This window comes from Stomoxys calcitrans, chromosome 2 (genome assembly GCF_963082655.1).
Source record: "Stomoxys calcitrans chromosome 2, idStoCalc2.1, whole genome shotgun sequence".
In the NCBI taxonomy this organism is placed as follows: Eukaryota; Metazoa; Arthropoda; class Insecta; order Diptera; family Muscidae; genus Stomoxys; species Stomoxys calcitrans.
In genome coordinates, this window is record NC_081553.1 from 5,808,275 (window position 1) to 5,836,260 (window position 27,986).

General features: G+C 37.6%; 1 protein-coding gene across 6 annotated transcripts in view; it reads right to left on the minus strand.

Annotated features, from left to right (window-relative positions):
• The window catches only part of LOC106080430 (peripheral plasma membrane protein CASK), a 328,101-nt gene that overhangs the window by 140,552 nt on the left and 159,563 nt on the right, over positions 1–27,986 (minus strand). For 2 of the 6 annotated variants that reach the window (XM_013241819.2, XM_013241818.2), the window contains exons 1-2: positions 26,674–26,979; positions 7,785–8,199 (exon numbers count right to left, since the gene is read on the minus strand). The exons of the other annotated variants lie outside the window; for them this stretch is intronic. The gene's annotated coding sequence lies outside the window, so the exon portion shown is untranslated. Of the gene's footprint in view, positions 1–7,784; positions 8,200–26,673; positions 26,980–27,986 lie in introns of those variants that run through there. 6 annotated transcript variants of the gene reach the window in all.

Genomic DNA, 27,986 nt, shown 5'->3' on the forward strand with positions numbered 1-27,986 from the left:
TGTATGTTAGACGCGAAATCCGGGCAATGACATAAGAAATCCTCCGATGCACAGTGGGAGAAAATCGAAAAAAACTCATAAAAAATGCTGGGTGAGAGCGGGTAGAGATAATTCTTTGAAACTTAGTAGGTTAGAGCTGAGGTGTTAGCGAGTTCATGTGCAAAATTTTAAGGCCTAGGTGGTACTGGCGCCTTTTGGCAGGCCCCTAAAGATGCTACCTCGGTACTCCGAAAAATTTTTGGTACTGCCAAATCTTTATTTGTGGTACAATTCTCAACATTCTTTTTTTTTTTCTTGATAGTGCTCATTACATACAACATTCGATGAAGCTCAAGAATAAGCATTTATTTGTAATAATAAAAAAAAATCATTATAAAAACCGTGGTATTGATAACAAGCAAAAAGGCGTTAAGTTCGGCCGGGCCGAACTTTGGATACCCACCACCTCGGGTATATATGTAAACCACCTTTCATCGAAATCCGCCGAAAATTAGATACCTTTTGTTCCATAGTAGCTATATCGAAATATGTTCCGATTTGGACAAAATACTAATAAATACAAGTCATTGTTCAATTGTGTATAATAAAATATTGGTCTTTTTAGTAGCTATATCTAAAAATAAACCGATCTGAACCATATACGACACGTATGTCGAAAAGCCTAATATAAGTCATCGCGTCAAATTTCAGTGAAATCGGATTACAAATGCGCCTTTTATGGGGTCAAGACTTTAAAACGAGATATCGGTCTACATGGCAGCTATATCCAAATCTGGACCAATTTGGGCTAAGTGACAGAAAAATGTCGAAGAGCCTAACACAACGTACTGTTCCAAATTTCGGCAAAATCGGAAATGCGCCTTTTATGGGTCAAAACCTTTAATCGAGAGATCGGTCTATATGGCAGCTGTATTCAAATCTGAACGGATCTGGGCCACATTTAAGAAGGACATCGAAGAGCCTAACACAACTCACTGTCTCAAATTTCAGCGATATCGGACAATAAATATGCATTTTATGGCCCCAAAACCTAAAACCGAGAGATTGGTCTATATGGCAGCTATATCCAAATCTGATCCGATCAGGGCCAAATTAAAGAAAGATATCGAAAGGCCTAACACAACTCACTGTCTCAACTTTCAGCAAAATTGGATAATAAATGTGGCTTTTATTGGCCTAAGACCCTAAATCGGAGGATCGGTTTATATGACAGCTATATCCAAATTTGGACCGATTTGGGTCAAATTGACGAAGGATTTCGAAGGGCCTAACACAACTCACTGCCCCAAATTTCAGCAAAATCGGGTAACAAATGTGGATTTTATGGGCCTAAGACCCTAAATCGAAGGATCGGTCTATACGACTGCTATATCCAAATCTGGACCAAACTGGGCCAAATTGATGAATGATGTCGATGGGCTTTAAGCCAACTCAGTATCCCAAATCTCAGCAAAATCGGATAAAAAATGTGGCTTTTATGGGCCTAAGACCCTAAATCGGAGGATCGGTCTATATGGCAGCTATATCCAAATCTGGACCGATCTGGGCCAAATTAATGAATGATGTCAAAGGGCCTAACACAACTCACTGTCCCAAATTTCAGTAAAATCGGATAATAAATATGGCTTTTATGGGCCCAAAAATCTAAATCGGAGGATCGGTCTATATGACTGTTATATCCAAATCTGGACCAAACTGGGCCAAATTGATGAATGATGTCGATGGGCTTTAAGCCAACTCAGTATCCCAAATCTCAGCAAAATCGGATAAAAAATGTGGCTTTTATGGGCCTATGACCCTAAATCGGAGGATCGGTCTATATGGCAGCTATATCCAAATCTGGACCGATCTGGGCCAAATTAATGAATGATGTCGAAGGGCTTACGCAACTCAGTGTCTCAAATGTCAGCAAAATCGGACAATAAATGTGGCTTTTATGGGCCTAAGACCCTAAATCTGCGGATCGGTCTATATGGGGGCGATATCAAGATATAGTCCGATATAGCCCATCTTCGAACTTAACCCGCTTATGGACAAAAAAGAATCTGTGCAAAGTTTCAGCTCAATATCTCTATTTTTAAAGACTGTAGCGTGATTTCAACAGACAGACGGACGGACATGTCAAGATCGTCTTAGTTTTTTACGCTGATCAAGAATATATATACTTTATAGGGTCAGAAATGGATATTTCGATGTGTTGCAAACGGAATGACAAAATGAATATACCCAAAGTAACACCACTTAGTAGCATTAGGAGGGAAATACTGTGGCGACATTAATATAAAAAATACTTTTAATTTGTTCTTCCACCCCACAAATCCGTTGATTGTTCCGCATGCTGTGGGCGTAATTTTAAAGAAATAAAAAATTTTTAAATCATTTTGCTGGTCCGAGATTCGAACTCGGGACCTTTGTGTTGTTGTTCAACAAAGATAATATGTCATTATTTTTTCACAACTTTTATGTCTAGGCATAAGTACTTATTTTTGAACTAGTAGTATGCTTGTGCGGAAGGACTTTCCTCCTAGGATATCGCCATGTAAAAGTAATTAGAAACGATGCCTAAAAATAAGTAGTTATTTGTTTTTGAATGAGCTAACCTTTCTGGTTATTTGGTAATGACCATTTCTTTTCAAACTTAGAAATCTAATCCACAATTTTATGTCTACTATGCGAAACGTGTTTCCCATACAACGCAATTGATTAAGACAAATTGTCAAGGACTTCAAAACAAATCGACGCATTTCTTAACTCCATTTAAGTATTGACCATGTGCCCAAGACGTGCTTTAATTTCCTTCAATCACCAATAAATTTCAAAAAAAAAAAGGGTAATTGACACTTTTAACAGATTTTCAGCTCTCTGGTAATGTCTGCGGACATGGTCGTTAACTTGTGGTTAATTTTGCCAACTGAAAATGCAAATGAAGGCCATTTCAAATCCTTCCTCCTCCATTACTGACCACATTATGACCTTACATTAACACAGGCACACACACACACAGTGGCAGCCAGGCAACATGTTTCTGACTTTTCCTTGCACCAAGGCACAGGCACATGGGAATATAAATGTGTCATAAGAAATCCTAAAAATGAAATATTGAAGAAACGTGACTGAATTCGCTTCGGTTTGCCCAACAAATACCTTACATTTAGACGAATGGCAATAAACTGACATGGACATATTTTGTCAGAAAGCCTTAAAATTTTAATGATTACCCAGCTTTTGTGGCAAGAACACTTTATTGGTCAATAATTAGCAAAAACGTTATGAGGGACTAATATTGGCAGCTGACTAAATGGTGACAAGGCATTTTATGACCCTTTGTTCGAGTAGTGTAGATAAGAGGGTCAATGTAGTTGAAGCTTGTTCGGATTTACAATATGGGACCCAAATAAAAACACTCACCCACTCAAACTTTATTGATAGTAAATTCAATTTTCTTAAAAACTCTTAAATTTTTATGTCCCAAGTCATTACATGATCTGAAATGGTATACACCAGAAGTGACCACCAGATTGGGAGGGGATGTGAATCTAAGCAACTCATGCTATAGAAAGGAGAATCAAAATTCATATACAGCATGACCAACATTTTAACATATACCTTAAATCTTGTTATGCCCACCACCATAGTATACCATAGAGGTATATTAATCTAGTCATGCCGTTTGTACACTGAAAACATTCTTGCCCTAATTTTAAAGATTCAAGGCAAATATTAGTAAATTTAATTTAAAAATAATCAATTTTCCAACTTTTGAAGGAAACATTCCTTTTGGGCCCTCGGGACTTCTATGGCCCGGAAATTTTGCACAACAGCTGGTTAACACCTCAGCTATAACCAGTCGTGATGATATCTTTCGCCTTTCAAAAATGGCAGACTTATTATACCCTCCAATATAGGATGAGGGTATACTTATTTCGTCATTCTGTAACACCACGAAATATGCGTCTGAGACCATATAAAGTATATATATTCTTAATCGTCATGTCATTTTAAGTCGATCTAGCCATGTTCGTCCGTCCGTCCGTCTGTCTGTCGAAACCACGCTAACTTTCGAAGGAGTAAAGTTAGACGCTTGAAATTTTGCACGAATACTTTTTATTAGTGTAGGTCGGTTGGGATTGCAAATAGGGCAAATCGGTCCATGTTTTGATATAGCTCCCGATCTTGGGTCTTGACTTCTAGAGCCTCTAGGAGGCGCAATTCTCATCCGATTTGACTGAAATTTTGCACGTAGTGTTTTGGTATCACTTTCAACAACTGTGCTAAGTATGATTCAAATTGATTCATAATTTGGAATAGCTGTCATATGAACCGGTCTTGGATATTGACTTCTTCAGCCAATAGAGCGCGAAATTCTCATCCGATTTGGCTGAAATTTTACATGAGGTGTTTTGTTATGATTTCCAATAACTGTGCGAAGTATGACGCAAATCGGTACATAACCTGATATAGCTGCCAAATAATCCGATCTGGGATCTTGACTTCTTGAGCGTCTAGAGGGCGCAATTCTCATCCGATTTGGCAGAAATTTTGCACATAGTGTTTTGGTATCACTTCCAATAACTGTGTTAAGTATGACTCAAATCGGTCCATAATCTGGTATAGCTGCCATATAAACCGATCTGGGATCTTGATTTCTGGTGCCTCTACAGGGCGCAATTCTCATCCGATTTGACTGAAATTTTGTACAATGGATTCTAATTATGTCTGCATGGCACGAACAATAGCTTGATACAGCTCCCATATAAACCTATCTCCCGATTTTGCTTTTTGAGCCCCTACAAGGCCCAATTCTTATCCGAATGAACTGAAATATTACACAATGACTTCTACAATATTCAGCATTCATTTATGGTCCGAATCGACCTATAACTTAATATAGCTGCAATAGCATAACAGTTCTTATTCAAAATTCTTTGTTTGCCTAGAACTCGACAAATGTGATCCATGGTGGAGGGTATATAAGATTCGGCCCGGCCGAACTTGGCACGCTCTTACTTGTTTCCAGAAATTTTTTCCCATATCACTCTGTGTCAGCCAAATAAATTCTAGATGTCATAAAAGTCTACACGCTATGTACGTTTTGAACATTGTCCCATACGTTGATGTAATATGCAAATTTTCCGAATTAAGGAACAGAGGACAAACTTATCACCTATCAGTGAGTGCCGCCCGATTGAAGTTTTAGGCTAACGGACCTCCTTTTTACAGCCGAATGCGAACGAAAGGCCACAGAGTGACACTCCTTCTTGGGGAGAAGTTTTTACATGGCTCTATGTACCTCACAATTGTCACCCGCCCCTGCTGTGACCCATACTGTGATTTTGCTGCCGTTTTTTTCTTTTGCTCTCATTTTTCGCTTGTCAAAAACACAATTAATTTGGTTCGAACAAGCAATTTATAAAATCTAATTTTAAATTGCAAACGCCCCAAAATACTCAATTAGACTTGGCCTAGAATACACAAACACACACACACACACAACATTGCATTAAAAACATTTGTAATTGTTGCGGTGATCATTATGTTTACCGCAGCCAACAAATTGCCAACTTTTCCAATGTATATCAATAAAAATTTTCGCAAAGGTTCATTCATGAGAATTGGGCTTTTCGCCACTAATCGTCGCCAGGCGTAACCGAGCCAAAAACCCAAAAACAAATTAATTTATGTTTAGCAATGACCATAAAAATTTTTAATATTATTTTGCTGAATTAACCAAAATAACCATAACACTAACAATAAATTTGAAAACTTTATTATGATGTGATGTGGCGGCAACAACAGAAACCCGCCGGCGAAACTTGACGTTTTGCTGCGATGAAAAACCCCATTTGGGGGCGCTACGACTGGGTGAGAGCAGTTAAAAGCTGCAACTCTGAAACACCACCTACATGCTCATATGGAAAGTGTAACGGAATAGGGAGGTTGTACAGAAAGGATCGCCTGCCCTCTAGCACTATGCCAAAGACACTAATGGTCAAACGGAACAAATAACAAGCATACTTTGCACGATTTCTCCCTAACAAAAGGGCAATAATGCCGTTGCTGCTTTTTGGATTTGTAATGCTTTTCAACTGTTACTCTTCATGTTTCTGCTGCTGCTGCTGCTGTTGTTGTAATAAAAAACATTATAAAACGCTTTTATTGAAAACCTTCAAAAAAGATTGCTACGTGCAAAACTTAAGTTAACCGGAAAAAGTCACCGACACGCACGCCCGCAGCAAACCTTTCCATATTTTAAGTTTTGTGAGATTTGTTCCCCCATCATACCTTAAGCTCACTGCTGCCTGGCCCAAGTTGTGGGCCGCAAGTGCTGGCAGGGGGCTGAGATGGAAAATTAATTTCTCAAATAAATATTTTAACTGTTTAATCACGTAAAAAAAGAATAAATTAAATTAAAAATGGCACTGGGATGATAATCCCTGACCTCCATCCTCACCCACATCATGTGCCCTGCTTGTGGAGTATTCCAACCAAAGCAAATAAAACGCAACTTGAACAAAGACACAGCAGATGGTGAGGTGCTGTGGAAAAATGCTATAAATTAAGTAAAGGAAAACGCACTAAAAAAGGCCATTGAAGATGTCTAGGCAGCAGCCAGAAAGAAAAGGAAGAGTACTCAACCAGGCTATCAGTGCTCAAGCTATAACGTTGGTTGGCTTCCATTATTTTCTAGGAATATCCTGTAAGCTGATAAAAAAAAAACCCAACCATACTCCCTGTGACTTGGCAAACAAGTCAACTTGTAATGGAAATGAAGCCAGCACATACACACTAGAGAAGGACCCTTTTTATGTCACAAAAATTAAGGAAAAAAAATGAAAAACACATCAACAAAGTGGTTTCCTTGCCGATTTACTGCTATTTTTTTTTTTTTGTCTCTCCTCTCATCTAGGCCAGCCAAGAGACCTCCAAAGTACCTGGAAAACCCGTATTCTTTAATTTTACTACGAATACAAAGGCAGGGCGGTCAGAGTTGATGGAGCAGCCACAAAGGACGGCGACGACGACGACGAAGAGACTCTTTAAAATGTCATGAAGTTGGTGGCAGGTGTGGACCACCTAAATCGCATACATATAACGATTTAATAAAGAAAATATCAAACAAACCGAAAAAAAGGAAAACTCAAAACAGAAATCATTACAAAGACAGCAGGAGACCTGCTGAGTCGAGTAAAGTGCTACCTTCAAATTCCTGTCGCAAGATTCAGTAGTTGTATGGAGAGCTAAATTTGCACTACTCTTCAACAAGAACATTTTTCATTGATACCCAGCATGAGGCTGGCACTGCTGTTGCAGCTGTTTTCGTTGTTTTCATTGTCTCTGGTTTTATGGGCCAACATTAACAACATCACTCGCAACAAAGATGAGTCTCATTTATTGGAGAGTTCCGACAATTACTCTCCATAATTTAGCAGCTGAGGAAAATTCCCCTCTTTGCCAAGAGAGGGCAAAATCAACGAAGCTGTAAAAGGGGAATGATGATACACGCAGCCGAACATCGTAATGGGTGAGTCGTGGTGATGAGAGCGCACAACAACAGAACGGCAGCAGCTGCAGTTGCTACGCAAACATCATACATGGCTGATGGCGACGCTGCTGCTGCTACTACTTGTACTGCTGCTGTTGCCGCTAGGGCGACTCAACTCTCAACTCTGGTGGATACACATTTAACCAAAACTCAAAAGGAAATGAAAAAATTGTCTCCTATGAAAAAGTAAAATTTTTATGAGCATGGAATTGGAATTCCATAAAAGTCTTTGAATACTTACAGCAAATTAGACAGTTGTCTCCAAGGTATTCCCAACTTTAGACATGGCGGAGCGAAACCATACCAAACTAGTTTGTCAGTTTAAAAAGTCCCCCCCTGTTTGTTTTTTGGAGAAGAGAATTATGAAGCAGATGCAGACAACTGGTTGTAGGTGTATGCAGGGAGGAGGGTATAGCTTTGTGGGCTCCTTGAATTATATTTTCTACTTCTTGGTTGGTGTAAAGGACTTGTTGTATTAAATTACTGTTAACATTTTGTTGTTATTGTTGTATTTATTGTTTTAGGAAGATTTTCCAACTTGTAGTTGTTTCATTTTGTTGAATTTTGAACTTTTGTTTTTTTTTAACGCTTTGGTTTAATTTTTTTAAGTTTTCTCTTCAATCATCTCGTTTTAGTTTAATACCAAAATATGTCTGCTATAATCGTAAAATGAATAAAAACACCAACAATCTGATTAAAATGAAATCAAAACAGCCGATTATCATTCATGCAATGCAATGTGGCGGCAACGATGACGACTTTCCATTTATTTAGTCAAAAACAATGGTACACAGATTTTTGTTTTGTTTTTTATCGCAATTAAAGCGTTTAAGCGTTTTTTTCCTTCATTAACTTTTTCAATTCAATTAAAAAACAGCAACACACTTAGCCACGCACACACACACGCACACTCAACGACGCAGCAGCAATCTCTTGGTTCGGCAGACAATACACCACTGCCCGCGAGAGAGGTGAAAAATGTCCACTTCTACACTCACCCACGTATAGAATCCATGGAACACGTACCATAAATGGCCCTTTTAACCCCACCGCCCACCATCAATCGCCTTAAATATCGCAACGAACGAATGCCAACATACGTTTGGGTTTATTTTTACGCCAACAACACAAAAAATACGAAATGAAAAATACTCTACGGCAGCACCACAGCGGCAGCAGCAAGCAACACCATCATCGTCTTTGTGTAGAGCAGCAAAGGAGAATCAACTTCACGAACACAACACATGGGAATTTGGTGGATGCTGCACCCACAGTGTTGCCACAAGTCAAGAATCTTCTTTACAATATACTCGCATAGAATTCAAAGCAATTAAAAACGCGAAACAATTTTCAGCTTTGCAGCAAACCATAAGCCTGACAACATGATTTTGTTTGACTATGGTGCAATATTGTGTAATTGTTACTTAAACTATGCCCTTGTGTGCATTGACCGAATATGGTCCACATCAAGCAAATTTGGAATGCATGTGATCTAGATGTTAATAAGTAAAAAATACTAAGTTCGTCAAGGGACGGGATGACAGGACCTCAGTCACTTTTGGCGAAGTAACCGTAACTGATCCGAAGAGATGCTCTAGGTTGTCAACCGTCAATTTATTGTGCATCCCTAAAATGACAGGGCAAGATGGAGAGCCATCCACCGTATTCGTGGTCTCCGAGCCGATGGACAGCCATCACAATTTACCGTGGGCGAAGTTACGAATGTCATCCGTCATGCCAAACTATTTGAGGACATCGCCAAAACGTCCCTCCAGCCAGCAATTCGCGATAAAGTCAAAAGTAGAAACAAGGTCCTTAAGTCACTTACTGGCAGCACTTGGGATGCAGACAATGAAACCTTGTTGACCACGTACAAAGCAATTGGCCGGTCTGTGGTACGTTATGCAGCGCCAGTGTGGTCTCCTCAGCTTTGTGACACGCAGTGGAATAATATTCAGAATGCCGACCTTCGAACTGTGACGCGCTGTCTCCTCAGTTCTCATGTGGACCACCTCCATCAGGAGACAAAGATCTTATCAGTGCAAAGACACAACTACATGCTGTCTAAGCAATACCTTTTGGGCTGTTATCGCAGAGACCATCCAGATCATCATCTTGTGGATAGATATCCACCCCCCAGAAGCCTTAAGGTAGATCTACATGATCTAGAGCGTGAGGTTCAGCGTTACAAGAGAGAACCTTTAGATCAAGCGGCATATAAAGCAGGTCTAGACAGACACGGTAGCAGATAAATGCGCGAAATGGCTACCGGGTGAATGTGGTCCTTGGAAAACGACCGCCTCCCATTTCACCTGTAGAAATTGACCTCCCCCGGCAAACCAGAGTAGTTCTGGCTCAATTGCGTTCCGACAAAAGCGTTGTATTGCACTTCTAAATACCCATTTTTAATATGGTGTCAGTAGTACCTTGTTTTACTTTTTTAGTAGCAGTTCCTTTACAAAGTTTTATTTTATTTTACTTTTCTTTAATTCGTTGTTTTTTTTTCTATATTTTTAATTTTTTTTTTTCAATTTTTTTATTTTTTATTTTTCAATTTTCAAAACCCTGGCAACCCTGGGTAAGTGGGTGTATGTGCATAAGCCTGTGAGAAGAACACATGGCGACACGGAGACATACAATTGAAGAGCAACAGCCACAACGACGACTACGACTACAACTACTCCTTTAGATTCTGTGTGTAAATTCAATTTAAGGGATTTTCCGTTATGCCCCCAATCACTAAACAGACACACAAACTTACTCTCGATAAATATGTAAGCTCCTCTATGGCCCCCCTCCCCCATGGAAGACCAAACACAAGAGATATGTATCGACAACCGGTGCTCTCAGCACTCACTCATGTCATACATCCTCTTTCACAGAGAATAACTACATCAGCCCCAACTCCGGCACACATCTATTTTGCCATGCCGCCACATAACGGCGTTATCGATGAAAACAACAAGAGCAACAAACGGCATTTATGGCTAAAATACATAAAATTTACAAATCAATGAAACCTAACAGCAATTCATACACTTTTGCACACACGCACACACCCAGGGCAAACGGAAAGAAGACGAACGAACCAAATAACCAACAAACGAACAAACGAACATTGTCTGTGAGGCAGTATGTCTTCGAACGTTATTCTTAAGCCCAAGAAGCACACGAAACCCCAAAAACCATATTCCTTAGGGGGCATTCCGCACACCACTACAGACAGTGCCTAGGGGGTCACAGCTGGTATAGAATATGAATGATTTTTGCCTTAAGCCCCTGCCTCCGGTATTTGCTGATTATGAAAATTCAAAAAAAAAATCGATGATAATTTGTTTTGCTTCATTGTGTAGTCGTCAAGCGGCATTTATAATTTGAATATGGATATTGCATATCTGCAACAAGAAATAATTTCAGATTAAATCGTTTTCATGTACGACAATCAATATTGCCAATTAACAGCGGGTCGGTATAAAAAATGGAACAAAAATGCAGCAGAATGGCGGTTAATGGAAAAAATTCGCATTTTACAATGCGACAAAATTAATCCACAAATATTTGAAAAAGCAATAAATAACGTTAATGGTATTGTGAAGTACCATTTCTAAATACATTGAAAATTGTTAGCTTCATTTAGGCCGTAGCTGGTATGAATAATAAAATTCTGACCAAAAACCTAAATTAAAATTTTTAGTCAATTTGATAATTGCAACCGGTAGACCGGGGTCAAATTAGAAGACCTTTTTATATGGGAGCCATAACAGTTTATGCTTTGGTCTGTATTCGGAATTTCCTGCTACACTTGGCATGAATGCCTCTTGTCCCAACAAAAAGATCGAATTGGATAATGGGGGCTATATTTGATTATAAACCTATTTGGACCTTACTTGGCACTAGCCGACCACCAAGTGTAAAGATTATTAACATTTGGATAAGAATCCTGTAGCGAATCCAAAAATCGAATTTAGAGATCGGTTCGAAACAGAAATGGACAACAACACGCAACCGCACCAAAATTCCTATGGTATAATATAACAAGTAAGAGCGTTATACCACCATGGATCGCAATTGTCGAGTTCTATGCGCGGTATCTCTTTTTAGGCAAACAAAGAATATTGAATAAGAACTGTTATGCTATTGGAGCTATATCAAGTTATGGTCCGATTCGGATCATAAATGAATGCTGAACATTGTAGAAGTCATTGTGCGATATTTCAGTTCATTCGGATAAGAATTGCACCTTGTAGAGGCTCAAGAAGCAAAATCGAGAGATAGGTTTATATGGGAGCTGTATCAAGCTATTGATCGATTCGGACCATATTAGACACGCATGTTGAAGGTCATGAAAGAAGCCGTTGTACAAGATTTCTTCCGAATCGGATGACAATTGCTCCCTCTAGAGGTTCAAAAAGTCAAGATCCCAGATCGGTTTATATGATAGCTATACCACCGACCATGTACCGATTTTAATTATACTTTGCACAGTTATTGGAAGTGGTACCAAAACACTACGTGGAAAATTTCAGTCAAATCGGACGAATTGCGCCCTCTAGAGGTTCAAGAAGTCAAGATCGAAGATCGGTTTATATATATCAAAACACAGACCGATTTGAACCATGCTTAGCGTGGTTGTTGAAAGTGATATCAAAAAACCACGTGCAAAATTTCAGTTAAATCGGACGAGAATTGCGCCCTCTAGAGGCTCAAGAGGTCAAGACCCAAGATCGGTTTATATGGCAGTTATATCAAAACATGGACCGATTTAGCCCATTTACAATCCCAACCGACCTACATTAATAAAAAGTATTTGTGCAAAATTTCAAGCGGCTAGCTTTACTTCTTCGAAAGTTAGCGTGCTTTCGATAGACAGACAGACGGACGGACGAACATGGCTAGATCGACTTACAATGATATGACGATCAAGAATATATATACTTTATGGGGTCTCAGACGCATATTTCGAGGTGTTACAAACAGAATGACGAAATTAGAATACCCCCCATCCTATGGTCGAGGGTATAAAAACGAACAGTAGCACACGTTCAGTAAAGGCAACTACGTATTGCATCGTCCGATCGACGCATTTGTTATATCACACTTGATTGATTGTTTTCTTGCCACTCATACAAACACAGTTTAGTATTTTCAACTGTGTTAGTCTGCCCATCATTCGTTTGGAAGGAAGCTGTTTCTTACCTTGTCCCATTTTGGATCAGTTAGTAACTGATCGAAATACATTTCACCTTGAAGTATATATTTAAAAACGTTTTTCTGTAGAACGATGGCCATCCGAGAACTGGTACTAAACACGTTCTCCAATTTCCGAACTAATACTAGGAAGTAAAATTGAAGAACATATTTATTACTAGTTCAAGGACGAACTACCTTGGATGAAAAAAGTATTTTAAATTAATATGTCGACGTGTTCCAAAGTGAAAATGTATCCTTTTGATAATGCAAGTTGTCCCATGAACATTCCATTAAGGAATAGGGGCAAACTTCTGACACATCCATGAATGCTGTATGATTTGAAATTAAGGGACCTCGTTTTTGTAGCCGAGTCCGAACGGCGTGCCGCAGACCGTCAGCTCTTTGAGGAGCAGTTTTTACATGACTTCTACGCATGGTATAGAAGCTTACAAATGTCGCTAGCAGAAGGCAGGGATAACCACCGCTGAAAAAAAATCGGATGTTCTCGCTAAGATTCGAACCCTGGCGGGTTATGGACGATACACTCTGCCAGGATTTGCTGACCATTTCTGAGTTGGGTCGAATGAATCGAGTAGATTTTAATGCACGGAAGACTCAGGGCAGCTTGTTGTCACACAAACGATTTGCTGACCCATTACGATCACCTTTGTCTATCAACGGTATAAATGTTGAGCAATCTGAAGTAATGCCCGTTGGGCTAAACATGTATTTGAAATATCGAAAGAAGCATTCGAAGTGTTTAGGTTTCCTTAAACGGTGTAAGAATGACTTCACTCTATCTGATCTTCTTAACATCTACACCATCTTCTACACTACAGCGTTATGTAGCATAAGCATGTGAATTTGATGCGAATAAAAGGGACCAAGTATTTAGAATGCCACCTAAAACTCATTAAACTCCATAATAGGACATTCACTATGCAAATTTGGAACAAATGTCAGGTGGTTAACTTCGATTTGATCATATAGGGTAGCTTACACGAAGCATTACCGAGTTCTTACTGATATATCTGTAAAACAAGAAATAACAACTACACGATGTTTGTTTTATTGACAGCTCATTATACATTTTACAAGCCAATAAAAGCTTAAAAAGTTATTCGTTGTGGAATTCAAGCGTAATTGAGTGATTTTGTCAATTTTGGCAAGAAAATCACAACCTGCTATTGGTGGCGAACTCAAACACCTCAAAGTATACAAACTGTAAAATCGTTATAACAATATTGGTAGCGTTGCCAAACGCCTGAACTGTTGCGGTGAGCGAAATCCATGCCGTAGTAGCAAAAAAAATGGCTGAAAATATCCCGGGAAAGGATGCAGCATATATTGAAAAAATAACCTTTACTTGCAAGTTCCAAAGACACACGAACTTAAACCCTTTATTTCATTCCTAACCTAGTACGGATGACATCTTGAACCTCGTTGGAATAAAAAAAATTTACAGCAAAAAAAACTTTGCTTCAACTAGACTCCAACCATCAATTCAGCCTTCACCGCTTAATGAAAATGTAGCTACTTTCCCTGTCTTAGTTTCAAATAACAATAAGGATAATATGAAATGACTCTCAATCTGTTTTGCCTTTTATGGCTAAATAAAAAACAAATCACATTTTTTCTGCTTTTTTGTGATAAACTCAAAATTTAGATTAAAGCGAATCGGATTTATTTTGTCACAAACGTCACGTCGTAACCTTTAAATGCTTCAGCATCTTTTTTTTAATGCCATGGCAATAAAAAAGAATTAAATCTGCACTTAATGCTGAATGCCTATATGCCTTTCGCCTTGCTTTCGTTGTCCTGGCTACCGCACTTCCATTATTCATATTCGCCAGGTGGTTGCGGCGATAAAACTCCAAAGAAAAAAGGTTTATTGCATTTTTTATGATAAATCACCCATAAACGCATCAAAACCACATGAATGGCATATAAAATGGTATAGATCCCTAAAAAATAGTAGCCGGAAATGATATTTTGTGGCTTCCGGCGATTTTTATCAGTTACAAGTTTCAAGTGTCGTCGTTCTAACAACTCCCAAAGGATTCAGTTCAGCTATTTTTTTTTCACTGTCATTGTCTTGTGGAGATTTGTATCTGCCTAGAGACGATTTTGTTGCTCATAACATTTGAGATAATAATACAACCGGGGCGAGCGAAGGGGAGCTTGGGGGGTGGGGGGGGGGACTCTAGTTTATTGTATGAAATACATAAACAAATTTATGTAGATAAGGTCATGTGTGAGAGTGTGTTTCTAGCTGGGTATGTGTCCTTTTTTCTTCTATAGCTTCTATGACCTTTGAAAAACGATAAAGACTTATAATCCAGCACAAAGCTGATTTTTCTAAAAAAAAAAATAACAAAAAAACAAAAAATTTAAAGACCGGAAAACTTTTCCACAATGGCTCCCTCCTGGGTAGGCAGTATAAAAATCGAAATGGCCTTGTGTGTGATTTGTTGATTTTCAGGGATTACCAAAATCGTTGCGCACCCAATCATTATGATGATTATTCAGACAAAGCCAACAGCAACAAAAACAACAACATCGAATAGCCCAAAACTCCAATAATGTGTTTTTAATATTTAATGATTTGTTCAATTTAGTTTTCGGGCCGTTTACAAGTTTTCACATAAAAATTTAAGTTGGCCATTTATCTTCTTCGATTATGGCAAAATCATTTGCCCCTTAGTGATGAACTGAGCTTGTGCGCACACATTCAAACACACTCAAAACTTTAGTTGGCCAATTTACTATGTGGGTATGGCACACAAACGTCAAAACATGTAAGTGTACACACACAAATACACTTGTATTTGCTTTTCTCTATACGCATCAGCTAATAAATATTAAAAATTTATAGTTTTGTTTGTTAGATCCCTCTGCGTTTTTGGTGGCGTCAATCGCCACACTTATCTCAGCACAGTAAATAACAAAAGTTTGGCGTTCTCGCACCATTTTATGAGTGATGTGGGAAAATATCATTTTGTTTTGAACTAAGCATGCCTATGAATTTATTTTATCGTACATTTTATGGGATTTTTTTTTTTTTTTTTTTTGTTAGTTCATTTCAAGTTCAAGCCATGACTAAAGTTGGCCTTAAAAATTGGTTTTAGTTCGTTTCTGCATACACTTAATAACTACAAAGACAGTCGTCAGCAATTACCAAACCTACATTAAATCTTGTAATGGAGGCTATTCAAATTGTGTAGAACACAATGATACTAAAGCGAGAGGTGGAGAAGGAAAAGAGCTGTACAAAATGATATCGAGAGTAGTTTAAGTTTCATCTAGTGTTTGACTAGTACAAAGAGGTAACTTTTAAACTTGGAGTAGTTTCACATTGACAGAACATTCCACTATGAAATTTATTACACAATCGCATTTGACACCATAATTGGCTAGAAATTGTTCTTACCTTCTGCTAGAAGTAAGCTGATGTCACAGAAAGAATAATTTTCCAGGTCAATTATTATCACAGGTGAGGCTATAGGTTTTAGTTTATAGTAGCAGTCTGCAATCGGACTTACTTAAACATTTTAGTATATTGTGCCCAACATTGGAACTAGAGAAGGAAGATGATTTTTAGTTCCTACCGTTGAACCAGCCGGAACTGGTTGAACATGAATACTTTTCAAAGCCTAATAACATTCGAATGATGCTATCCACTATTTTAGACAGGTCTTCAAATAAATGAGAACCAAAGTTCTTCAGTTAGCCAGTGTGGGACGCGATCACTTGCCATGTTCTATAGTTTTCTTTTCCTCAATGTTTTCACAGTTTCTGCAACAATCTTTATCAGCATGTCTTCAAATCAGACATAAAGGACAGGATGAATGAGTCATCTGTTTTAGCCACATCGAAATCAATCGATCAAAACTCAATAACTTAGGCTCTGAAACTATTGTACCGAATAAAACCACCAACAACCAGGGGGAAAGCCCCACCCAAACGGACATGTTTAAAGATTGATACAATATGGGTATCAAGTAAAAGGTTTTTGGAGCAGAGTACGAAAATTGGGTCTCTAGGGAGTTCCGCCTCCCCCAAAAGCACCTAAATAAATATGCCAATCGGGATATTTGACACAAATGGTAGGTCTTTAACAGTGGGGTATGATCTGAAAAATACTGATAGAGCGATCGAGACGACATGGGAGCCAAATCAAGTATGTGGGAGGCCTAACTGTATAATATGGGACCGAAAGGGTTTTGGGAGTAGCATAATAATGTAATATGAAAATTTGGCCTAAATGTCTGGTGGCTGACCCCAATCTGAAAATATAGGGTATTGAAGTGTTACCAAGTTCACACTGATATAACTGTCAAACTTTAAATGACAAACAGTGTTGCCGTTTTTGGTAGGTTCTTATTCTCCTGGTAGGTTGGTAGGCTGACCTCAATTTTTGGTAGGTTTTTCCAACATAAAAATAACAAGTTAATTACTAAATAAATCGCCGGGGATAATTCAAAATGAATTCACTTCTTCTCGTTTCTGTGTATTCGTTAAGAGTGCAGAATAAAACAATGGATGGCAAGGTCCAAATACTATTACAAGTGGTCTCATTGCTTTAAACTTTAGTAAAATTTTTTTTGATGTTCCCGACAGGGTTCGAACCCAGGCTTTCCGCGTTATAAGCGGAGATGTTAACCTCTGAGGTACAGTGACCTACAAACGGCTGGCAAAGCACAACAGGTTATAGCTGGCGAACTCAAACATCTAATAGTTGACAAAATGTTTGTGTATTCTATCATCTCCTTTGGAGAGCGTCTATTTCTTCAATAACTGGAACTTTGAGCTCCAATCTGTATGGTATTTTTCGTTACCATGAGAAGCTTAGCTGGAAGCTACCGAGGTCGTCCACAGGATGCGCATAATGTAATGCTCCATTAGTAGCTGCAACTGCAGTCGCGGACAATCAGCGGTATCGAGTGGAGAGTCTCCTTAAATACTGAGTGCCTATGATGCTCGATATGACAAGGCGATATATTGGCGTCTTAACTAACCAATGGTTATCATGTAGCCGCGGCGATCGGTCGTATAGACCGGAAAGAGCTTGCTCGCCTATAAGAGCTCGACGAGGATCGCTACTTTCACATGCACCGTCTATTGGCTTCATAACTGGAACTTTGAGCTCCAATCTTCGTTATCGCGAGAAGCTTAGCTGGGAGCTACCGAGCTCGTCCACAGGTTACACATAATGGAATGCTCCAAACGAAGCAGCTGCAACTGCAGTCGCGGACAATCAGCGGTATCGAGTGGAAAGTCTCACAGAGAGGCAGGGTGGCACCGGCTCTTGCTTAAATACTGAGTACCTATGATGCTCGATATGACAAGGCGATATATTGGTGCCTTTAACTAACCTATAGTTATCATGTAGCAGCGGCGATCGGTCGTATATACCAGAAAGAGCTTGCTCGCCTATAAGAGCTTTTCATATGCAAATGTGGATACAACAACAACAACCATAGCACAGTGGTCCAAAAGGTAATCAAAAGGAAATTTGTCCACAACGTTTGATCCTTTGATCTGAGCGGTACAAAAGGTTTTAAACATTTGTAGAGCCCCATATAGGCTTTCAGGAATATGCTGTTGCTGCTATATATCTTTAATACAGGGTGGAATATAGGGTCAAAGTTTAACACTTTCAACTTCTCCAACTTTTTGGGGCCTATAACATTTTTTACCTACTGAACCGATTAGCCAGGTAATATTTAAAAAAAGAATACATGCAAGTGGCAATACATGCTCTCTTACTGCGCTTGGGAGAGCTAGGGGGCTTATTGAGCCTTGTTTTAAAAAAAAATCATGCTCTACACCGTACTCAATAGGTTGGGTTGGGTATGTAGAGCACTTTCATCAATTTGACAAAGGTGTTGATGAAGATACATGGCCTATCAGAAATCGCGATCCACCTGCTAGTCAAAGTGTTTTTCACAACAGCACACTCATACTTTCATTTGAGAACAGTAACGACATCTCTCATACCAATGACTGTTGTCCGATTCAAGTTTAGCTTAAAGTCGACTAACCTACCTAAAAGGCTCTAGAATTGCTACATTGATTTTATGTTCATTTTGTGTTTACATTACCCACAGAGAACAGTTACAGTTATACATATTTATTTTGAATTACCAATTTATTTTAATAGCTCATATCCCTTTGAAATAACTTTTCATTTATTGTATGTGCGCACTTCATTACTTTTGATTAACATTTTCGTAATTAAAGAGTAAACCACATCAAGTGAAGTTTATAAATTAAAGTTCCTCAACAATCTATTTCGTTTCCCTTTTTTCCGTTTTTTATTTGTGGTGAGGCATTTTCAATTAAACATAAACTTGGGTAATTGCAATAGCTTTAGCTTCTTCACATATTAAAAATTAATTGGGTCTGAAAAACCACAAACAATTCCCAAGTGTCAGACATATTTGCCTAAAATATCTGCAAACTTTCAGAAATAGTCAACATGATGTTGGGTCTATTAACGACGAATGCTTGTCGGAGATGTAGAAACCAAAGCAACCATGCGAAAGAAACTATCGTAAGAAGATTGAAATTTCCAAAACTGTCATTCAAAAGAGAGGAGACGAAAAAAACTAACAAAAATGTTTACTGCATTTTTGTGTGAGTGAATATCGAAGCTGGTATGTTTTTCATCATGTCTTTGGGAAAATGTTTGAGATGAGAGGCACACATACGCACATTTACAGTGATGGTTTGCTGTTGCTGTTGCTGTTGTTTCTCTAGTTTCAACGTAAACATGAAATTGTTACTTTTCTGACACAATTTAATTACAAACATTTCGGATGATGTATTCTAGCTGGCCCACAACCACCCATACCATTTTTACTACACACACACACACACCCTAAGCTCCATAGACGAGGAGAGTAGAATAGCAGCAAAAAAAAAACATATAAAGGAAACTTAGATCTATTAACTTTTCCTTCACTTTTTCCTCCCCCACCCTGTCAAAGATTGCAGTGACACAGCAAAACGTAGAGAAGGGAAGAGAAGGAGACTTGAGTTGGTGTCCCACCAAGAAAAAGTAAAATTAAAGTACATTTTCTTTTCATCACCAAACTTGAGAAGAGTGAATACACCGGTACTTGTACTCCTATTACTGTTGGCTGTTGCTTTGCGTTTTTGATGTGATGTCTTAGGTTTATTTTTGTTATTTAGGCATCTTCTACTTGTTCCTGTTCTTTGGAAAGAAAAAGAATAAACGCCAAAGAAACTTGAATTTCACAACTGGGACTTGACATAGAAGTTTAAATTGCGCTTTTTGTTCTCTAGTCTTTGCTTTCCTTCTCATCCTCTGCCTTATTTGGAAACGTGCAGATGGATGGAGGTCAATGCTCACTTTGGTGGTCGTCTATTGATGCCACATGCCACTGCTACGTGTGCCATTTGTGAAAAATGGATCACTACTAAATTGTGGCATAGACACAATGAGTGACGAACTGAATGACCGAATGAATGAATGGCGAGTTCATTGCGGAAGTCTCCAGAGATTTATAGACAAGTGCTGGCCTTAATAAATCATTGGAGATAATTATACTTTTTGGCTGTTGGCGAAAATTGTAAATCATTATAACAATTGCCAACTAACTAGCGAGACCATAGTAGCCCAATGCAGAATTAGCAGTGACGAAGCAGCTACCAATTATCTGTTGAGTTGAATCAGTCTAATCAAGCATTTAAAAAAGGAAAATTTCAATAACACTAGACTGATGTTAGACATTTGAAATGCGAAAAACATTAACCATTAGGATAAAAAGCTGTGAATAGTATTAAGCATGGCATACTTTTAGGGGCGGAAAAATTATGATCTATTTATTTACAATGGCAGTATTTAGCCCCAATTTAATACTTCATATAAGATCTAATTGATTAGATTTTATCTGTACGATTAAATTAACCTAGACTTAGAGAAATTTGTTAGTAAAAACAACAAAAGTATTTGCTGTAACAGCAGAATATCTGCTGAAAATTGGACTGCAGTAATTATACGCTACACCACTACTGTGGTACAGGGTATTATTCTTAGTACATTTGTTTGTAACACCCAAAAGGAAGAGAGATAGACGCATTGATAAGTATACCGATCGACTCAGAATCACTTTCTGATTCGATTTAGCTATGTCCGTCTGTCCATGTTAATTGGTGTACAAACTACATATTCGTCCGATTTTCAGTAATAATGCAATAAAATGGTTGTTTGTTAACAGATTCTCTCGAAATTTGGTATGACTCTCGACATTATTGGTGAATTTGATCGAAATCGGTTGAGATTTAGATATAGCTCTCATATATTGGGTTGCCCAAAAAGTAATTGCGGATTTTTTAAAAGAAAGTAAATGCATTTTTAATAAAACTTAAATAAAACTTAAAAATGAACTTTAATCAAATATACTTTTTTACACTTTTTTTCTAAAGCAAGCAAAAAGTAACAGCTGATAGCTGACAGAAGAAAGAATGCAATTACAGAGTCACAAGCTGTGAAAAAATTTGTCAACGCCGACTATAAGAAAAATCCGCAATAACTTTTTGGGCAACCCAATATATCGCCCGATTTTCACTCTTAGATCCACTGCAAGCGCATTTATTTACCAATCTTCCCAAAACTTTGTACAACGCTGTCCTCGACGACTTTCACAAAAGCAATTAAGTTTGGTCGAAATCGGGTCAGATTTAGGTATAGCTCTCATATATATGTTCGTCCGATTTTGAGAAATATTGCAATAAATTTAACAAAAAGTTAATTAATCAGAAATATTGAATTTTCATACTAAAACAATTAAAAACGCTCTCTAACTATTGAATCAAACCTTAAGTCTGGCAGCCCTTGAGTACTATACCTTGTTTTTTTAGCAATTTTGATGCACAGAAGTAAAGATCATTTACAAAGTAAAGTAATTGAATAAATTCAAAGAAAAACAAATGAGAGATATCTGAACCATCCTGTTTGATTTTTTCAGATAAATGTGTTTTTAAAAAACCAAAAATAAATTCTGCCCGAATTTTTCACAAAAACCCCCAAAATGCCCATTTCGCTACAAATTTTGTTTGGTCCAAAAAATTTTTCCACATGCTTAGGTGACATGGGAAGTAAAGCAAACATACGCCTGACCTGGGTTTTGCATTTTGAGAACTTGGCATGTGCCTGTGCCAAATTGGAAGATGATTGGATGGTAATTGCGACCAGTGTTGCCACTAGAGAAATTATTTCCTACTAAATTTTAAGAAAATCTTACCAAAACCTACCAATAGAACAAAATTTTTGGAATTTCTACAGGCCATTTCGGATAAAAGACATTTATGGAAGGATATCTGTGCCGATTTTGATGAAATTGTGCACACATACTGGGACGTCAAAGATCTCCAATATTATAGAGATTTAACCAAAATACTGCCTTAACCGTCCATATTGGATGGAATATGTAAATGGGAGCTATATCTAAATCAGGACAGATTTTAATGAAATTTTGCGCACGTATTGGGACGTCATAGCAGGGCATTTCACGCCCCAATTTATAGAGATTTGACCAAATTACTGCCTTAAAAGTCCATATCGGATGAAATATGTAAATGAGAGCAATCTCTAAATCGGGAATGATTTAAAAAAAAAAATTTTGCACACTTTGGGACGTCATAGGAGGCCACTGTAGCGCAGAGGTTAGCATGTTCGCCTGTGATGCTGAACACCTGGGTTCGAGTCCAGGCGAGAACATCAGATAAGTGCACATCCTCTCCTAATGCTGGTGACATTTGTGAGGTACTATGCCATGTAAATACTTCTCCCAAAAAAGGTGTCGCACTGCGACATGCCACTCGGACCCGGCTATAGAAAGGAGGTCCTTATCATTGATTTGAGACAAGTTTGCCCCTTTACCTTAATGTGGCTCCTATATGCTTAAAGTCTATTTCGGAAGAAAGATATGTATGGGAGCTATATCAAAATCTGGACCGATTTTTATAAAATTTTGAACACATTTGAAGACCTTAAAGTAAAACACCTCATGCAAAATTTTGTTAAATCGGACCAAAGTTTCGGATTCTACAACCTTATAAGGCCATATCGGATAATATATATATATATATATATATATATTTATATATATATATATATATATATATATATATATATATATATAAATATATATATATATATATATATATATATATATATATATATATATATATATATATATATATATATATATATATATATATATATATATATATATATATATATATATATATATATATATATATATATATATATATATATATATATATATATATATATATATATATATATATATATATATATATATATATATATATATATATATATATATATATATATATATATATATATATATATATATATATATATATATATATATATTATCCGATATGGCCTTATACGGCTGTAGAATCCGATATATATATATATATATACATATGGGAGCTATATCTGAACCGATTTCGTTCAAAATCAATAGTGTTCGTCCTTGAGCCAAGAAAGTGACACAAGAATACATGGACAGACGGACGGACCTGCCAAAATCGAATCAGGAAGTGTTTCTTAGCCGAATGCTATACTCAACTTCTTCTAATAATACCCTGTACCACAGTGGTGGTTAAGGGCATAAATATAAAGCTTACATAAGGTTACAGCCATTCAATCGGATTCTTTTTTTTTTTTTTTTTTTGACGTTCAGTACATTTATTTATTAAAGAGAACAAGTAAAACGGCGTTAAGTTCGGCCGGGCCGAACTTTAGATACCCACCACCTCGGGTATATATGTAAAACACCTTTCGTCAAAATCCGGTAAAAAATGCATACGTTTTGCCCCATAGCAGCTATATCGAAATATGTTCCGATTTGGATCAAATACTTACAAGTACAAGTCATTGTTGACCTGTGTATAACAAAATATTGGTTTCTTAAGTAGCTATATCTAAAAAAAAAATAAATCCGATTCGAACCATATACGACACACACGGATGTCGAAAAGGCTAACATAAGCCACTGTGTCAAATTTCAGTGAAATCGGATTATAAATGCGCCTTTTTATGGGGCCAAGACTTTAAATCGAGATATCGGACTATATGGCAGCTATATCCAAATCTGGACCGATCTGAGCCAAATTGAAGAAAAATGGCAAGGGCCCAACATAACTCATTGTCCCAAATTTTTGGCGACATCGGACAATAAGTGCGCCTTTTATGGGGCCAAAACCTTAAATGGAGAGATTGTTCTATATGGAAGCTTTATCCAAATATAGACCGATCTGTGCTAAATTGAAGACGCATGTCAAAAGGCCTACCACAACTCACTGTCCCAAATGTTGGCAAAATCGGACATAAAACGCGCTTTTAATGAGCGCAAGACCGAAAATCGAAGGATCGGTCTATATGGGGGCTATATCAAGATATAGTCCGATATTGCTCATCTTCAAATTTAACCTGCTTATGGACAAAAAAAGAATCTGTGCAAAGTTTCAGCTCAATATCTTTATTTTTGAAGACTATAGCGGACGGACATGGCTATATCGTCTTAGATTTTTGCGCTGATCAAGAAAATATGTACCTTATAGGATCGGACATGCAAATTTCGATGTGTTGCAAACGGAATGACAAAATGAGTATACCCCATCCTTCTTTGGTGGGTATAAAAACTGCTGGCAATGGGACAGCAGTAATTTTTTGCTAAAAACAGCTGAAATTTTCTGCTGTTTTCAGATTGTAAAAAATTTAAAATTGAAATGGAGGCCACCGTAGCGCAAAGGTTAGCATGGCCGGCTATGACGCTGAACGCCTGAGTTCGAATCCTGGCTAGAAAATCATAAACAATTTTCAGCGGTGGTTTACCCCTCCTAATGCTGGCGACATTGGTGAGGTACTATGCCAAGGAAAACTTCTCTTCAAAGAGATGTCGCACTGCGGCACGCCGTTTGGACTCGGCTATAATTAACCTTAAACTTGAATCGGACAGCACTTATTGATATATGAGAAGTTTGTCCCTGTTCCTTAGTAGAATGTTCATGGGCAAAATTTCCGAAAATTGAAAACCGTCATTGATACTTTTAAAATTTGTAAATTATGCACGCAGAGAAATAAGATTACTTATAGTAGTCAACAAAATTTTTTAAATATCGAAAAAAAAACTTCTGAATTTTATAAACTTCGAAACAATCATTGAAGCATTTCCTTTATCTTAATATACATTTTGGTAAATTTAAGAGTATATTTTTTGTTTATTGGCATAAATATGATGTTGGCGGATATTTTCTCTGCTGTTATTTGAAATTGTTTAAAAAAAAATTTCCATTTATGGAAAATGAGAGAAAAATGTACTTAATATACCTGTGATACTAAAAGATATAATGCAAAACGCAAATTTTAGATTTGACCTTCTGAAGCAGATAATGTTTGCAGTTTTAGCATAAAATTATTGCTGCCCCATTTTTAATACATAGTGTACTGTACATCAAATTGAAGCCAAAAGGGCCAATATTGGCAGCTCCTATACCTATGCGTACCAAATGTCAAAAACTGACGGCCTTATTCACAAAACTTTATGAAACCTTAAAATAAGTTTATTTGACAGTTCTATACAGGAAATCTTTCAAATAAATTTAATTAACTTTTGTGAATAAGGCCGTGAGACTTTTAGTATCTCAAGAAAGGAACGTTCTTTTGGGCTTTTACAAGACCCAACATACCACTGATAGTGTCTATTGAAGAAAATCAAATAAAAAATTATTCATATTTCATATCTTCATTGAATCTTTTTTCCCATGCATTTCATGATTCTTTCTATTGCATCAAGGACAGTAATCAATTCAAAGGGAACACACAAAAAAATAAATTGACAAACCCTCAACAACAACAACTAGAAGCTGGAAAAATAGTAACGAGGGCAAAGTTAGTACATTGTTGCTCTGTCCGGAGCTACTCTGCTTGCTGATGCTGTTTTTAATGGTCTTCCTGAAGAGTCTGACCTCATGATTTTTAACGATTTTCCTTGTTTAGCCATAAAATCAAGTTGATAACCCTGTAAAACGCACTCACACCGACAAAAACAACAACAACAAATGCCAAAAAAGGGGACAAGAAACGAGAAGAAAAAAGAAAAGCCAACCAACTGATGGGACAAACACTCTCGCGCAAACTTCGTTGTCGTAGTTATCATCGTGGTAGTCATAGCTTGGTATGTGTGTTGAGTAATCCTGCTGTGGTGTGTTGCTGCCGCTGTCTGTGCCCGTTGTTTGTTGCCTTTGTTCAGAGACTCTGTGTGTAGTGTGTAGTAGGTGTCTGTCTGTATGTTTGGTATGCTGCGAATTTATGTGTATATGTGTGTTTTGTTGTCTGTTTTATTATTATTTTTCCTTCAATCTTTTTTGTTGTTGTTTTTGCTTTTTTTTTGTTGTTTTTTTGTTTAAGTGCACAGAAAGTTGAGATACTACTGTACGTGTCACAGAGCAACTCCCACATACACAAAATTGAAAGAAGTAAACGAAATACGAAAACCGAAAACGTTGAAAAACTTGTGAGTCTCTTATGATTGTGTGGGTGTGTGTGTGCGTGCTTGTGTTTGCTAGAAGCAACAACAAAGTTTAAGTAAGGCATCCATAAACGAATTCGAAACGAAAACGAAGTACAGAAAATAACGGAGTTTTGTGTTCTTGTTGCCTTGTTTCATGCTGTTTTGCTGTCTTTTTTTTTCCAACAATAAACGAGAAAAACACACGACACGACAACGGCAATATGTAAATTTTCCATTTCTCCTCAACAAAACAAGATTTGTGGAAAATTTCCGCAAAAATTAATTGCTGCGAACGTAGCACAACTATCCATAGGAGAAAATGAAAGTAGCTTTGGTATGGTAACTTTGTTTCGTTTTAAATACTTTCAAGTTGATTATGGTTCTTCTTTTGTTCCAAGTTTTGTTTGTTTCAATTTCAAGTCACACGAAGTCACATTACACTTTCAAACATACAAAAGATATAAAATTTTTAAATAATTTGTCATGGTTTTTTCGATTGCACTTTAAAGTTTTAACATGTGATTTGTGTATATAAGCACTCTTTTCTTTTCTTGGCAACTGGATTTTCTTTTTGTCAAAAATTACTGTGCTCTAACCGTGCACAGTTGTGAAAGTAACAGAGTCTTGAAATGCTTTTTTTGAATTAAACCCTTACCAGACAAGGGCTCGCGTTATACTGCCACAGTTTCCCAATAAAAGGTGAACCAATATAGCCTAGCATCTTACTCGAATCATCATCAACATCATTCCTTTACATTGGGGAGCGCAACACCACCATCTAAGAGAGAGGCTGCTGTATGCCGCCTGCCATTCCTAAATGAGTGTGCTGGCCCTGCTGCTGAATGCAGAAAAAGCTTGTGACAATTTGCATTTCAATGATGCTGTTTACAGTTTACAAACGCCCAAGTGTGAGAGAGACGGCAATAGAGTACACAGACTATATGAGTGGGTGGCGGATGCTGTGATTACAAGCACACAGCCCAAAAAGCTTTCGTACTCTCTGCATGGCTGATTCTGTTTATGAGGAATCTGCAAAAGCCCATTATATATTTTTTTTGCAAATTCCTTAACACCCAACCTACTGCTCTCTTCCCAAATCTATTAACGAAACTTGCGCCTTATCATCACACGCGCTCCCTCCCTCTCTCTCTCTCGACATGTACTTGAAGGTTCTCTCTGCTCATCAACTTGTGCGGTTTGATTTGAATTTCTTTGTTTTTGTCCAGCTTCTTCTTCTGCTTTAGAGGCTTTACGACTTGTGATTTTGGCCTGATGTTGCTGCGGTTTGCCCCGTCGGTTGGTTTGATGGTTCGTTCAGTCGGTTGCCTGACAAATTCCTCTTTCATGCCAGTGTCTTTGCAATTCGACATGGAAATATGGTCATGATTATTGGCATGCTCAAGGGGGGCACAATCACTTACACTCATTTAAACGACGCACTTTCGCTCTCTGATTAAAGCTCTCTGCACACTCATCTAACCACTTCAAGGCTTCATAGGTTGTGGTAAAACAACGAATTCAGGCAAGACGAGACAACGCAAGAGCCTAGCATCACATCTGCTTGGCCAAGTGTTGAAGAGAGTGAGAGAGGACTATATCAAAAATGAATGTTAGCCATATAAACCTTTAAACGGTTAAAGTGGTCCTGATGAGGTACATTTGAAGTGAATTTGCCA